The sequence below is a fragment of the Wolffia australiana genome, chromosome 4, assembly GCF_029677425.1.
Source record: "Wolffia australiana isolate 7733 chromosome 4, ASM2967742v1".
Lineage (NCBI taxonomy): Eukaryota > Viridiplantae > Streptophyta > Magnoliopsida > Alismatales > Araceae > Wolffia > Wolffia australiana.
Window position 1 is genome coordinate 20570496 of NC_135838.1, and position 17921 is coordinate 20588416.

The following is a 17921-nucleotide window of genomic DNA, read 5'->3' on the forward strand; positions in this document are numbered from 1 at the left end:
CAAAGAAAATTACATCAGAATAAAAACAAAGGCCTAAACAGGTGGCCCCCTTTGAAAGTCCTTACACATAAGGAAGTACTTGAAATAAGCTGTGTAATTTACCCAATTAGTCGTCTAGCCGTGTACTTGAAGGTAGCGTTCTTCGCATCAGCTCGGGAGTCACGTCACGGTTGATGTCGAGCTTGAATAGGAGCTTCTCGATGGCCCTCCATCATCCTCCCGGAGTGGATGGAACTCGACTCCGACGAGTTGGATCCGAGGATATCGTCCAAAGGTTGGATGATATTTGGTTTTACTAGCTGAAGATCTGCTTTTGAAATCCACGTGTTGTTTGACAATGGTCGTTTTGCCATTAAACCAGGAACTTGTGGTCCCACCACTCCCTTGTAGCATTAATTACCTCCTCCAGTACCGACTCGATATGCTCATGCCTCAAAGGGGTCAAGATACGAGCATATGGGTTGTGTCCCTCACTCTCTTTACTACCAAGGCTCGAGCGGCTGTGAGGCTCGATGATAGTTGGCATAGGTTGGTATCAAACTAGATCGCTAACATTGATGGTGGAACAGATCTCCCATTCAGAGGGAATACCCACGGCGTAGGTATTCTCACCGATCACACGGGCAATCGGGAAAGCCCCGGCACTACAAGCATGGAGCTTCATAGTGACCCCTGAGAGTACCACTCACGCCTTAACCTGACCATTACTAGATTTCCCTTGGTGTATCTGACTGGCCTACGTCCTATATTGGTGGTAACTTTGTACTTTTCGTTCTGCGATGCAATGAGTGCATGAATGTCATGATGCATGCCCATAATATGTTGTGCAAGTGCAATGTCATCCTCGGAAGCTCTAGAATGCTCATCTATAGGGGTATGGTCTAAAGGCTTACGAGATATCTGGCCATAAATGATCTCAAATGGAGTGCGATCGGTCGTACGGTTCACCGAAGAATTAAATGCAAATTCAGCATGGGATAGGAGATGATCCTCGATGGAGAGGTTGTCCCCCACAATCGTATGAAGTAAGTTTCCTAGACTACAGTTCACTAGCTCCATCTACCCATCCATCTACGAGTAATAGGTAGTGGAAAATTTAAGCTTCGTCCCCATCAAGACCCATAGGGTCTTCTAGAAATAGCTAGTGAATTGCACATTATGATCCGACACGATCGATTGTGGTACTCCGTGCAAGCGGACGATCTGGTCAAAAAATAAGAACGCTACACACAATGCATTGGCGGCCTTTGAGCATGGTATAAAGTGGGTCATTTTAGAGAATCGATCGACTACCACCATAATAGAGTCGTGTCGTCAGGCTGTCTTCGATAGGATGAGAACAAAGTCAATACTAACGTCATCCCAGGCACGCGTCCGTACAGGTAAGGGCGTATAGAGCCCAGCGTTCTGCTTCGTCATCTTGGCCTTCAAGAAAATCAAACAATGGGAGACAATATTCCCGACATCCCTCTTCAGCGACGGCTAGTAGAACTGATATTCTAACGAGCGTATGGTCTCGTTGACACCGAAGTGTCCGCTCAGACCACCAGCGTGTGTTTCCAAAATAAGGAGATCTTGTAGCGATGTACAAGGTATGCATAACCTCTTCCTATGGAAGAGGTAACCGTCGGAGATATAATGATCTCAGTATTCCAACTTAGCGCCATCACTAATGACATGTCTAATTTTCCCCAAGTCAGCACAATCATCGTAGTCTTGTGGGATTTGATCAAATCCCAAAACTCGGGTCTTTATCACGTGTAGGATGGCAGGTCTTTAGCTGAGAGTATCAGCGGCATTATCCTTCCCTTTCTTGTGCAGTATCACGAACATGTAGTCCTGCAAGTAAGTGATCCAACGGGTGTGCCAATCGCTGACTTTCTTCTAGTCATGCAAGTGTCGGAGGGCACTATGGTCTAAGTAGAGCACAAATTCTTTTCTTAGTAAATAATGTCACCAATGTCGAAGCGAGTAAACTAGGGCGTGAAATTCCCGATCGTAGTTATCATATCATGGCTTGTATCGTTCCATTTCTTGCTAAAGTCTTCAATTGGATGTCCGTCCTGGCTAAGGACACCACCAATACCCACACCTGAAGTGTCTCAAGCGACTTCAAACACTTTGTTGAAGTCAGGGAGTTGTAGGACGGGTGCCTTGGTCATGCTACGCTTGATCTCTTCAAAGGCCTTGTCGATCGTCTTCTTCCATTCAAACTTATCGAGTCTGACAAGATCGGTGATAGGGGCGGTAACCCCGCTAAATCCTGGAACAAATCATTGGTAGAAAGTTGCTAAGCCCATGAAACTACGTATGTCATGAACGTCCTTGGGCTTGGGCCATGTCATAATTGCCTCGATCATGGCTGGGTCTGTGAAAACTCCGTGAGCTGCTATGATGAAGCTAAGGAAACCTCGGGTATGAAGAAACTACATTTCTTCGGGTGGGTGTAGAGCTTCTCTCTCTAAAGCGCGACACACACCTCTCGAAGGTGTCCTAGATGGTCTTTACAGGTCCCACTAAAAATCAGTATATCATCAATATATACGACGAAAAACCTACCAATGAAGGGGCGTAAGACCTAGTTCATCAAACATTGGAACATGCTCTGGGCGTTGGGGAGCCCGAATGGCATAACGTTCCACTCAAATAGGCCATCTTTAATCTTGAAGGTCATCTTCCACTCATCTCCTGGTCGGACGGGGACCTGGTGGTATCCACTAAGTAAGTCAATTTTCAAAAAGATGGTCGCTCTGGCCATCTGATTGAATAGATCATCCACCTTGGGAATGGGAAAACAGTATTTCACCATTATCTTGTTGATGGCACGGGAATCACAACACATACGCCACATCCTATCTTTTGTCGATGCGAGTAGTGCAGGGACGATGCATGGACTAAGGCTCTCTCGTATTAGGCCCTTAGTTAGGAGTTCCTTTACTTGGCGATACAATTCCTCATATTTTATCCAGTCCATTCGATAATGCGCTAAGTTCGGGGGCGAAGCTCCATGAACGAGATCAATGGTGTATTGTATGCTACGCATAGGTGGGAGCTTGTTGGGGAGTTCTTCTGGAAAAAACATCCCCAAAATCAGCCATGAGCTCAGTCAACTCAGGCACCTTTGGTACGTCGGGCATGTGTGATGGTTTCTCTAAAGAAACATCTCGCGCAAGAGCGAAACATATGGGTAAGTCTTCTCGTTCCTGTTCAAGCTCTCGTCAGATATACATCCGTTGGTGATCAGTGGCGTCTTCGGTTGGGGAGCTGGTGTCGGTACGGTTGGCACTAGCTGAGTAGGTGTACGTACTACTAGGTACGATATCAATCTACGTCCACCATACATAAATGAACATGTGTTCACTCGGCCTGACAGTTGGACGTCATTGTCAAACAACCCGGGACGTCTGAATACAATATTCCTGACCTTCATAAGTAGGATGTCGCATAGCACCTATTCATCATAGGTGCTCATCTTCAACGGTATGTGGCACTGTGATTGTACAAGAAGGATTGAGGCGTTTATCCATGATACGTTATAAGGAACAGGGAGTGGCGTCAAAGTAAGGCCGCGATATCTTCAGAGACTGCACTGATGCAACTCCCACTATCGCTAATCAACTTGCATGTACGCCCATTGCTCTTTACGTAGATGTAAAAGACCGACATGCGCTGCACAAGTTCGTCATAGTTAGACGATGATTGTGGCCAGGGGGGTGGTCAAATGACCGCCGGATTAAAAGTTTATGTTGGTGTAACGCTGGGCTGCAACTGACAGTGGTCGAGCATGGAGCAATGGGGGTGTCGATGCTGACATCGACGAAGTCCTAACTGGCGGTGCTAGGGATGCAACAGAAGCAGGTCTCGTTGCTCTAGAGACATCTCGATATGCAGTAGTCTGCGGAATTCTGGAGTTCACTACCGATGAAATGGGTGCTAGAACTGTGGCAATAATTTGGATGTACTCTAACAGTTACTCATGGGCCTCATCTTCGGGGAACTTGCCTGGATAGACATCTACCTCTATCGACCCATCTTCGGGCGATGGGTCGATAGGGTTTCCACTAATGTCCTTGAAAAGTAGGGATGGACAGTCGGACCATCGGTGTCCAAATCCCTTGCACTTAAAACACTATAGTTTCTCTCGATCTGCTATCGAGGCGCAAGCGGTCGAGATGACGGATGAGGTAGTTGGGATTGTGGTAACCATCGTCGGTAGAGGAGCAGTGCTCATAGTGGGGAGTGGGACCCCTCTCGGTATTCCAGTGGCCAAGGATGACCTAGTAGTTGGAGTTGTGGTGGCAGACAGAGTATGGGGTCGTCGGGGCCGCCGCCAAAGATGTATCCATGATGGAGAACTCCTTGATCTCCATGGTACTATATGCTTGATCTACTGATGTTTGATTATGTTCCACCACCTTAGCTCCTAGCTCTAGACGAAGTCTGTGCAGGAAGAGTGCAATATGGACATGAGGGCTATCAACGAAGCGGCAGCGCATATGGTACTCCTCAAAGTCCTCAATGTAATCACTAACCTTGTGCCTGCCGTGCTTGAGATCCATCTACTTTAGGAGGAGACGTGTAATGTAGAGCTTAGGATTATATTTATCCTAAAGCTTTCTCAACATGACTTCCCAAGTGATGGGTGGATCTCCTTGTCGCCTCACGGCATCCTTCTCAATCTTCTAAAATATCTTGGCCTGGCCACCAAGCTTGGCCTCGGCAAATGCGAAGAAAAGGTTGTCGTCCATGTTGTACCCCTAGAAGTAACTCTCTAAATCGGACTCCCAGTCCGTATAATCCTTCGGATGCTGCATGCCCTCGTAGACGGGAACTTTGATTTGGATACTCTTTTCAATCATGGCTCGATGGGCCTCTCGTTTGTGGTCTCTATCATCATCGTCGTATTGGTGACAGGCTGGCTGATGTCCACAAACGTCTTGTGGTCCGTACAGATCTAAGGGTTCTAACATGAGGACGAGAGCTGGGAACATGATAGGCCAGACGATAAACCTGTTGTGTAGGAGGTCCTGGTGGCACGTCAACGGTCCCGGGGGACAGTGGCACCTTCTGCGTATATTGGCCATGCAGGGTGGGAGCCGCGTATGGTACGTAGGTTGCAGGAGCAGCGGGCGGTGCAGTGGATGGTGTTGGAGTAGGATAGGGCTCATGCGGTGCATAGGTTGGCAGTGGCGCGTAGGTCGGCGTCGACGCGTAGGTTGGCACTAGTGCGTAGGTCGGTGCTGGCACGTAGGTCGACGCCAGGGCATAAGTCGGTTGTATCCTTGCCGTGGGCACACTAGTTTCCTTGTAATAGCCCTAGGCACCGTATGGAGGTGGATGAGTTGGTGCCTGACCATATGGTGGTGGTGACGACGTCAACGCACCATCTTCAAACGCACTGCCACTGTCATCTGAGATGCCTCGCATCCTAACCCATCATCAACGTCAACTGAAGAACCACCATGATGACGACCACATCAACGCACCGACGACAAACGTGCCTCCACTTACGCAGGACATATCCCACGCCACGACACGTCGCCCAATGACAAATACAGAACCATTGGTGACGTGACGAGTTGACACGTCACCTCGTCCTTGACGGTTATTTTATTTCTTATTTTCTCTTTCCTCCAAGGCCTATATGTAGGCCCATGTTGCAAAAGAACACTTAACGAGTTTATTTCAAGAGTTGAGTTTTTCCCTCCTTGAAAGGTTCGCCTTATCTTCCCCATCCCGTTCCGGTCGTAGGCGCCACCGATCACCACCGCCGCTGATCGCCGCCGCGCGCTGCACCCTTGGCCACCACCCTACACCCCCGCCGCCTGCGCCTAGTGCCCTGGCCGCCCTCTCCCTGTTCCTTGGCCACTGCCCTGCATTCTGGCTGTCTTGTGCCCTAGGCGCCAGCCTGCACAGGCACTTGGCCCGTGCAAGCGCCCGCCCTGCGCAGGCCACCCGCACGCGCCGCGCGCCCGGCCGCCCGCGCTCGCCGCGCCCTGTCCGCTTGTGCCCACAGCGTCCCTGGCTGCCAGCGTGCGCCCGCCGTGCCCCCGGACGCCCTCGCAGCCACTAGTCGTCGTGCATACCGTTTAGGTGTCGGGCACTGCCCCACACCCTACAAGCGGGCGACTACCCCTTGACCCCCCGCCAAACTGACCGCGCAATTGGATCCACGACACCCTGTCGAACCACATGTCAATCGTCTCACCAAGGACGCATCAAGAATTCCCCGCAACCTCTTCACGCACTATTAAGTGCCGAGGTACTCGTACACTGTTTGGTGATGTGTTCTTCTTCGAGTGTTCATCCATCGTAGTCGGATTAGATTTGAATTTTGAGTCTTCTTAGTGAATCGCCCATTTGAAGTTATTGATTTTGGTGCTTTTGCATCACCACGATGGTTGTAAGACAGTTCTCCCGCCCTCGACGAGGAAAGGGGCTGCACTATCAGTATTTTTGCCAGACTTAATTTTCAAACTCGACCGTGTGATTTGTGGTCTGTTTTGTCCCATCACCCCTAGTCGTCCTAGGATCCACTTCCCGTCATCACCTAGCTCCGTCACATCTAGTCATCCTACATCATATGGTTTCAGGTCTGCTTGTGGCACCATCGGATAATATGGCTCCTTTTTTGCCGGTGGGTGGTCATGCATGTACGGCGGTACATAGTCATCGTGCAACTGGTACTAAGCCGGGGCTGGCTCGTAAGGTCGGCCCTACAAATCATGACATGGCGGTACTAATCATATCCGATATCCAATCGCGGCAGATGAATCCTATCGGGGCGGGAATCCCAGTTCTGGTAGATTTGTGGCAGTTCCTGATAGTAGTATCGGTCTTTATTGTGTCGCAAAGGATGACATCGATCGGTCGAAGGTTGTCGTTGTTGTTGCTGTCACCATGGCGTTAGTTGTAGTGGAAAGCGGCGCGTCGGTGGCTCGTATGGTTGAGGCGGCACGTTGGGAGGCGGCTAGGACTTCGAGCTATCCCTGGCTGGCACTTTACCAGGTTGCTGGACGAAATCGTCCACTCGTGTTGGAGCATGGTGAGCACCATGTTCCAATAGTGATGCCAAGGGTAGTACAGTCTGTCCTAGGTCATCGGACCGTGATCATCGTCTTCCGTCCTCCAGCTCTAGTAATCACTGCTCTGAGGCGTCCCAACCTCCATCGTTGACGAGTCTAAATCAACACCTTAGAAAGAAGATTCCTATCGCACAAATAATAGGGGCTAATCCTATATATATTCACTCTCTCAGGCAGAGGTACATTGTCATCAGCACTAAAACAGGTAATTAAGCTGAAAAATAAATGGGTGACGGGAAAGAAAGACAGACCTGGTCAAAAGCTTCCGTTTGTCACAGGGACAAAGGGAATATACAGAAAGAAAGGACAACAGATTCGAAGATTAATCAGGAGGGATGCTCTACTTTTCTTTCCCTTCTCTGTGAACGGTTAGCAAATCAGGATTTCCGGCGCTGGTGTCAACGGTGAGGAGCTGCAAACACCGATCGTGTAGAAGAAAATACAATATGCAGTTACAAATAAATCACGGTCAGTTCGGTCAATGTCCAGTGGACGATTTGCAGTCGTGTGCACCCCGCACGATGACGATTAATCTTTTGATGTTCAACAGATGAGCGGACAGAACACCGGGAGACCGTGAATGTTGAGAAAGATCAGTGTTACCTTCAGTGAGTATTGTGTTGAGATTTGCCTCTCGGAAACCCAAGAACTCGAGGAGTGGAGGGAGACGAGAGAGAAAGAGAGAGAGAGAGAGAGAGAGAGAGATAGAGAGAGAGTGAGAAAGAGGAGAAGAAGACGTATGAGAAGATCGTTGTTATTCCGCAAATTAAAGGGATGACATTGGTTGAGTATTTATAGTATACGTAGATAGTTTAATAGAAGTAAGTTTCCGTTGGAGAATATATCCGTTGTAACTGATTACAACGGATATATCAGTTCAAAGTGTATGTTTAATCTGATCCGTTATAACAAGCTGGGTGCACCGATCGTGACCGTTGATCGGTGTGGTATACCCCTTGTTATAACGTCTACCCCAACATTTGATCCAGTCCGTTATAATTCGACGGGTACACCGATCGTGACCGTCGATCGGTTACCGTGGTCCTCTCTTATAACGGATATCTCTATGATTTAATCCTAGCCCTTATAACTATCTTCTGTTTAATCCTAGCCGTCTATATTGAATCCTAATCTATCTTGAAACTTATATTTGATCCTAACGGCTATCCTCTAACGAGTATAATATTTCATTTTACTATCTAATGTCATTTAAGTCCTAACGGTCGCCGAGTTTGCTTCGCTGACTCCTCCGGCTTCATCCTTCATCCTTTACATATTGGACTGAACCACTGGCTGTTGATCGTGAGATTGATCCACGCGACAACACAGGTGGTCACAAATCGAAACTCTCCTTCTTTCTTGTGACAGTTCCAGGAAGAAAGAACGTGCGTGATGGCTCTCTTTGGATGCGCGATCGGGAGATTTCAACGTAGATTCATCAATGAGGCTCCCAATGCTTCGAACAATCCACCGGGGATAGAATTTCAAGGTCGATCAATCCACCGGGGAGCTTTGGTGCAGGCAAATTTTTACCGTCAAACTTTGGCTGTAACCGCTCTGTTTTGGGCCAGATCTATGGTGGGACCCACTTGATAGAAAAGGTAAAAGAACAAAAAAAAACACAACAACACGATCTTTGATTTTTCCAAATGCCAATCTGCCCTCCATTACGTCATTCCCCTCTTTAAATAGGTGCATGCCTTAATGGGCCATTAGGGGAAAGGTCCAAGTGAGAGACCTTCCCCTAATGGACCAATCAAAGAAAATTACATCAGAATAAAAAATAGGCCTAAACAGGTGGCCCCCTTTGAAAGTCCTTACACATAAGGAAGTACTTGAAATAAGCTGTGTAATTTACCCAATTAGTCGTCAAGCCGTGTACTTGAAGGTAGCGTTCTTCGCATCAGCTCGGGAGTCACGTCACGGTTGATGTCGAGCTTGAATAGGAGCTTCTCGATGGTCCTCCATCATTTACTAGAGGCCTCTTGAATTTTCTGGCTATGGAACACAGTCCTAGTTCATTTGACCACCTGATTTAACCATCCCCCATGACTCAAATGTCACATAGAGGCTTGAGGATGGCCAATTTTTTAATCTGTATCTTTAATTTGTTCTACTTTATGTTATTGAAGGAAATTATTAAAAAATTCACATTAAGGGAACTCATGATGACATTTATTGATGTATTTTATCGAGAGCCTCAATCTGGAGTCAAGGTATCGCTCACATCCACACACATGGTCATATGCACATGCCCCATGTGTGAATATATTATACGCTTGTTTACATTTGTGTGTCACACATTATCTACATGACATGTGCATGTAGCATATGAGCAGGTGACCATGCTTTATAGTTTATTAAATGATATTAAATCAAAGCTATACTCTTATTCTAACTTATTATTTATTGTATATTATATGCAATAAAAGTGGAGCTTTTACTAACTCAAAGAACTCTATAGTTGTGCACATTAGATTATATTTAGATTATTTCATAAATATTATTATATTCTCATTCTTAAGATTGATCACAGTCACAGCTTATAATGTGCCTCTATGTGCTGAATTTTTTTGGATTGATGAATGCAAGAAAAACACATTAGTGTGCCTTAATTATAAAAATTAAATAAAATGAAATAAACACTTCAATAATCTATTCCACTACCATCCTATCGGTCTTCTCAACCTGTTAGTGGTCGATGGCTACAATTCTAAAAAGGAGGGGGTCGTGTTAGATGCATGGTATCCTGATTTTCATCCTAATCTGAATATATAGGATATCCAAGATGGTTGTCCTCCAAAGCTTGAAGTCAATCTTAATGGAAAAAAGGAGCATACCTGTAGGTACCACGACAGCAAAATAGGGTTTCCTTAGCTCCTTGGATCTTCTCTCATGGCAATGGAATGTCTCCGACAGTGTTGTGCCTCCCTCAATGGTTCAGGGTCCTAGAAGCCCAGGTAAGCAGCTCTAAAACAGGGTGCTAGTAGCCCTAATGTGCTCTACATTTATAGGGATGATAATGCCCCGTAACACATTTAACCCTAATGTGTAATCGTTTCCCATGTAAAAGATGATAATCGCTAGTCAACCAGATCAACAGCCAACAATCTCCCATTTGAACTGTTTGATGTGCCGCTGTATTGGATATTGCAATCAAAATTCAGGGATCATTAGTGCACACATCATATGATCATAAGAGCTCTTGTAAATACCAATCATAGCTGTAATATGCGTTCAAGGTTTAATTCCCAACTATGCACCAAGTACTTACGTAGGACATTAAATATGAATATGCAAGATATTAGAAAAAACTCATGTAGTCACGGCAGTGGTTCGAGTTTCATTCCAACAATTTGTCAAAACCAAATCACAATTCACATAGAATTAACCAATTATACAAAAATATACCATGGGAATACATGAGTATCTTGAGTGAGAACTCTCACTGCACAAGTCAAGGGAAATTGGTAAGACGCATACATAGGACATGTCCACAATATCTACCAAGTGGCAACCCCTTAAACTAATCCCTATGTGCTCTATAGAGACTGATCGATCTTTGATCCTTTACTTTACCTGCATGTGTATACAAGCACTTTTGCTCTTGTTGTTATTGGAGAACTTTAAAAAAATTCATTGTCACAATATATTCATATGGGGTTCTTTATAGAGCAAACAGCTCCAACATTTGCCATGAGAATCTGTAACTATATGGCTTGTAAAGATGCATAGAAACAAGCCACATACTGAGCTTCCATTATAGATGTCATGATCATCTTATATTTGGTATTAGACCATGCGACAGCTCCTTGAGCAAGACCAAAATATAATTAGGTCTAGATCTTCTCATACCTGAGCATCCGACAAAGTTTGAGTCCGAGAATCCTATCATTTTGAAATGATCTGTTCCCTTGCATGTAAGCATCAAATCTTTTGTTCCTTGAAAATGACATAGAATATACTTGGCATCAGTGCATGATTATGGGTCACTTTGGTATCTACTAAGAGATCTGGTGATAAAAGCAGGGTCAGATTGTGTACACATTTGTGCATAGTTGAGATACCCAACAATTGAGCATATGGTTTTCTCTTTATATCAAGTCATTCCTAATCAGCATGAGGACGTTCTAGTTTTCTTAGTTCATCGCTCTTATCAAGAGGGGCCTTTCTCAAAGAATAATTGTCTATCGAAAACCTCTACAACACATAGGATATATAGGATCTTTGTGATAATCCTAGAGTGTTTGGGTTCTATCTCGATGTATCTCAATTCCATTAACAAAGTGGACTTCTCCTATGTCTTTTACATTAAAATGGTAGGATAGGAAATCTTTGGTATCCTCCAACAAATCAAAACTTTAAATAGCAAGCAGTGTGTCATCAACATAGAGCTTCATCAAAATCCATCAAATCCCACATTTTGGTCTTGCTCAATAATTTTTCCATAAGCCGAAAAGTGGTTTTGACTTCATGAAATTTGAACTAACATTGTTTGGAATATTGCTTTAGTCCGTATATAGATCTATTCATCTTTCAAACCATACCTTCTTTTTCACTGACCTCAAAATCTTGACGTTGCTACATGCACACTTCCACCTTTAACTCGACGTTTAGGAAAGCCATTTTCACGTCCATTTGATATAGCTCTAAATTTAATTGACCTAATAAGGCCATTACAGTTAGGAATGAGTCTTTTGATGATATAGGAGAAAATATCTTGTAATTATCAATGCCTTTCATCTATCTACACCCTTTCACAACAAGTCTAGCCTTGTACTGCTTAACAGTTCCATGAGGATTAGGCTCACTCTTGTAGACTCACTTACAACCAATTAGTTTCTTCCCTAATCATAAGTCTACAATTTACCATACTTGATTATAGTCCACTGATTCCAGTTCCTCCACTGCTTGAACCCAATGACTAGATTTTGCAGATGTCATGGCTTGTGGAAATGTACTAGGGCCATTTTTCCTTTGACCCATATCTTCACCTAACAAGTATGCCGCCTAATCTGATGGAATTTCTGGCCTTCTTTTTCTAGGAGACATTCTTAGGATAACCTCTTGACTTTACTGTAGATTTTCGTCCACTTGCGGTTCCTCTGATGTCTGTGTTTGAGGTTGTTCTTTGATTGACATGCTCACCCGTACAGTATCATCCGTTGCTAGAACAATAATTGGTAAGTATGTGCAAGTCACTTGAGTAGAGAAGCAATAAATATCCTCTTTATTCTGATGATTGTCATTGTATCTTCAATTGACTCCTTAAAAACAAAGTTTCTCAATTACTCCCACTAACACAACCTTCCTCTAAGGAGATGGTTCGATCAAACTTGAAGATTAAGCTTTACGCACATTTTAGTAAAATTATTTAATATGTGTTTTGAATAATGTTCAAAGTAATGCATGCCCTAATAGGGTTTGTGATCAAGCTCAATAGTTCATCATTAAAATAGCTGACTGATTGTAAGTGAAGATCAAATAGCCATCCATAGTTATGCAAAAATGCTACTTAGTTTGACAACTTGATGAACTAGTCAAATAACTGAATTAGGACTTGTATTTTCTATGACATGAAGATAAACATACTTTCTTAAAATTTTCTAATAGTTTTCTAAATTTTACCTTATTTGATTAAGCTTATAACTTAGTCAAATTCTTACTTACTACCTTTGGATATTTAAGTCTGAATTATAGATGATTTACTGAATATTAATTACATGAAGATATTACTATCCAATGGGAATATCTTGAGTAAAATGTGTCTTTCACATATCTGAAAGTTTTTACATTATTTTAAAGGTGAAATCGTTGGCATAACGACTAGTTTACACTCATAACACAAGGGAGGTATTTTGAACTTATGGCATAATGGTAAACATAAATATTAAAAATTAAGAAGATTGATAATTCATATTGTCTAAGCATGATCAATACATATGACTATTAGACTTTTCACAAATTATCAATATGCACTTTCAAATTTATATATCTGTATATAAAGTTGTGAGCTGTAATTTAAAACTTGCCTTCTCTTTTCCCTTTAAAAATTGTAGTCCAAAAGCTAAAGACATCTTTCAATCCCTAAAGCAATTTTCTACCAGTTTTTCAGCATTCATTCAAATAACATTTTTTCCTTATATCAGTCTATGTCTATAGAACTTGGAATCATGGTTTTCACATATTATCGACCTTGTGATAAATTTCACATATTTAACATAACTTTCATATTGATTTTGATATGTTGTAAAACTAATGAATATTTTCTAACATCCATACAAATCTGTAGAAAATAGAATTGCATCTTTTGGACAAGGAAGACGTGAAAAGATTGATCTCTAGAGATTTATTTGATTTTATTTTGAATATTTTGTCTGAGATAATATTTTTGTGATTTTTGTATGAAACCATTCCATGTAAAGTCATCTTATTTTGTGTAGGAATGAAAAATGTATTTTAGCTTTAAGAACCACATTCAAACATGAATCAAAGAATTTCATCCAAAGGCAAACGTGGAGGAGGAGGAGGAGGAATAGACGACCACAACCAGTGAAGTCATAATTATATATGTAACTTTTTTTGTCGGAAGTAATAAATTTCTGATCTAAAAATGTTCATGTTGAAATACATGAGATTATGCCTTGAGTTGAATACTACTTAATGGGTTGTTATACTAAGTGTTTTTGAGGATAAGATATTGTTCAGATTAGATCTTTGTGGTTAGTCAGGTTAAGGCTTTGGGGGGCATAAGAAGAAGGCTCTAGGCGTCAAGTAGAAGTAGTTCAAGCGAAGTCATTCCATGGAAGACTTCGGGGTTGAGTTTGATAGAGCTTAATTGAATGATTATATTTTTGCTATCCTTGTTCAGGCCTATTTATTATTGATTTGCTGTGGGGCATTCACAGAAACACGGTTAGGGCACATCATCACACCGGAAGGAATACCCCTGATCAACATTAAGGATTAGCTTAAATTGTCTAAAAACATAATTCTGTCTCCCATTTCCTCTGCCTCTTTTCCTAGGTAGAAAATTCCTAAGTAAATTATAAAATAAAACTAATTTAGTTAGAGAACCTAATTCCCCCTCCCTCTTAGGTTATTCCTTAGCCACTTAACCTAACAAAACTCAATAACTCTAGTGGTATTAGTATGACAATAGAACTTGTAGCCCCTTGACATCTCTACATAGTCAATAAAGAAAGCATTGACTATCATTGACATCACATTTGGATTGTAAAGCTTGACTTCAGCCATACAACTCATATATGCGTGTAACCAAAATGTCTTTTACTCGTCCATAACTCATAAGAAATTTACCCTAAAGACTTAGTAGGAATCTTATTTAGTATACACGTGACTGTTTTCAACGCTTCACCCACAATCAGACAAGTAGGGTCGTGTGACTTATCATAGCTCTAAACATTTTCTTAAGTGTACTTTTTCTGCATCTAGTTACCCCATTCATGTTGGCCCTGCTTGGCGTGGTGTATTGTGGAACTATACCAAAAGCTCCGGGCATTAGTCCCTTATTAGTGTATAAACCATAGTGCTCACCTCTTATATCTGAGAAAAATGATTTGATTCATTTACCTAATTATTTTTCTACCTTCAATTTGAAATCCTTTAACATTTCAGCGATTTCAGATTTCTCACAGATGAGGTAAACATACATATATCTGGAGTAATCATCTATGAAGGTAACAAAGTGATTTTGGCTGATGAAGCAAGGGTTAGAGGGTCGGTACACATCAATGTGAATCAAATATAGTAGATTATGTAGCTTCTTAGCATATTTCTCGAAGACATTGATACAATTAATACAATTGTGGAAGTTGTTGAAGTTTAGGAAACCCAATAGCCCCTGCTTGACTGGTCTTTCCACTCTTCCTTGGAATATATGTCCTAGCTTTCTATGCCATATAAAACCTAAATCATAAGCAACTCTTGTCCTATTAATTAAGCTAACCAGAGAAGTGGATGATTTGATTGAATCAATGCTAAGTTTGAATAATCCATCTATTTTAATTATAAAAATTGAAGTATTTCCCCTTATTGAAGACATTCCAGATTAATCAGAAGATAGTTTATAGATATATTTAATCAGTTTGGTTACATAGATTAAGTTTCTATGAAAAGATGAAATAAATAATAATCCTTCAAAATCAACACTTCTCTAGTGTCCAAGACGAGGCAATAGTCTCCCACAAATTTGATGAGCGACTACATCCTATTCCCACAAACGATGAGTGATTCATTTTCAGTTGGAGGTCACCTCGTCTGAATCTCTAAAAGGTGGTTGAAATGGGCATGGTGGAGCCAGAGTCAATCCACCAACTCGATTGAGGAAGAAATACTAGATTTAATTCATGTGTCCTTACATAGGTAATATTACCTCACTAAAACTTGGCCAACCATGCCTTCCTCTTACTATAGTCCTTTGTGTGACAGACCTTTCTATAGAAGTGACATTTCATTTTATGGGCCGACTTCATGACCTTGGTGTGTCACTTTAATGCATGGTTCTTTGTCTTAAAATTTCTGGACTACTGGTTCCTATCATTCTTAATTGATAAGTTCACGTTGTTCCTCTTAGACTTAAGCATACTACTTGCCTGACGCTCATCCTCTTGGAAGTATTTAACACTTAATGTGACCATAGCTCCTTGATTGCATTGTCAGCGACCTTGAAAATGTCAAGTGCTGTTGTTAGTATTGTAAGATGTAGTGAACCATATATTTCTCCAACATGTGTCTACCAAGCTTAACCACTTGATCAAGAATGTCACACATTTGCATGATGTACTCATGAACAATTCCCAAACCTCAGTATAGAGTGTCGCTGAACCTTTGAATCAGGGCTTCAACCATAGATTTATCATTTATTCAAACAAATTGTTGTTCAATAGTGTCTAGATATGTAGAAGCTAGAAAATCATTAGAAACATGGCCCTAAATACCCTTTGGAACATGTTAAAACATATAAGATAGAGAAAATTCGTTGGACTTGTCTCATTTGGTATGATGTGCCATGAGTCTACAACGCACGCCTTAGTCGGATCTCTTGGCTTGGTTTCATTGCAACATCAGTACAAAAAAAAGTCCATGTACCCTAGCTGGAAGAACAATACTCTCTTCCACTTGGGTAAATTGGCTGCACTCAACAGGGGAACTCAAATACAGATGTGCTATGAATAAAGTGAGCAATAAGAAAAAAAGTTCAATATGATAAATTGCAGTTCCACGTAGGTGCATAAAAGTAATAACTAATTGTTAAACTTAATATAGACCTATTGAATCATGCACAAGAAATTATAAAGCATGGTATTGTAGGGTACTTAATACTTTATATTTAATGCACATGCTCAACATTTCAGCCATCTTAAAATGAGCATCATAATCCCAAGTAGGTGAGTGCATATTAATCTCAATTATTACTACACAATGTTGAAATCCACTGAAATAAATTAAAATCAACTTATGTAACTCAACAAATAACCACTCTCATCTGGTGCCACGTGGGTGATTGCCCAAATTGTCCCCGGTTTGATGTTGAGACAACATGGCCTTTCAATAGATAAAAATTTAAGCTTAGGGGTCACACCAAGGGGGACCTAGCTGGGCCACCAAAGCTCTGGCGTTCTATTAGCAGGCCAAGCTCAAGAGGTAGCCTTAATGGGCTATGCTCGAGTGTGAACCCTATAGGTGTTCGAGGAAATATTAAAACTAGAATTTAGTCGTGGGATCGACAATGACAGCCTGTATGAATTATCAAAAATGCCACCAGATCAACCTAGCCTTGATGCCATTAATCGAACATAGGAGCATAACTATAGGTGCCATGACAGCTGAATATGGTCACCTTAGCTCCTTGGATCTTCTCTAGTGGCAATGGAATTGCTCCAAGAAGCATGTGACTCCCTCTATAGTTCAGGGACTTGGAAGCCAGGTAAGCAGCTCGAAAACAGGATGACAAGATGATGGTAGCCCTAATGTGTTCTCCTTTTGTAGGGACAAACCATAATCCCCTTAACAGGTTTAACCCTAATGTATAATCATCTCCCATGGAAAAGAAGATAATACCCTAACATGGGGCTTGCCAACCAGGTCAACATCCAACAAATATTCCACGTGGCATAATCTAGTCATAACTTCCTGAATGGACATCGTTCCAAATGGATAGAGCTTCCTCAAGAGGTACCATCATTGGATCTGATGTAACACAACGTGTGCCGGGATCGTGCAGCTCATGTTACACCACATGGAATTGGGCGAGAATGTGAGATGCAACGAAATAAGTGATGCAAAAGTTGTAAGTCTAGTGAGAAGCACGATGGAAATTGACAGATCCGGGGTGATGGAGCAGAAAGTCGACACAAGGTATTGTGTCACGGATGCACTCCCAATGACCCAGATGGAGGGCTCAAAGGCCGATGAAGTGAGGGATGATCACCACCGTGAGCGTCCCGACGATAGTCATGAGCGGATTGGGTCTGACACCATGGAGAGAAAAGACCTCCCATGTAATGGTGGCTAGTCCTATAACACGTATAAATTCTCTCGGGGCGATGGAGCAGTCGAAGATCGGCATTGAAAGATGTAATAATACTGTAAAGACGGAGGGGGATGTTGTAACCTGCGGCCTTCGGCCAAGCGCTCACAGCGTATGGACTATCGATGGCTATGGCAGGCGCATGAGGGGGCCTCCCTATAGTCCAAGGTAATGAACAAGATAAAACTAAAATGATGCGAAAACTCATATGGTCCTTCATAAGACCGAAATAACCAGAATGACGCGAGAACGTGAAAACGCAAAAACTCTGATGTCGTCAAACC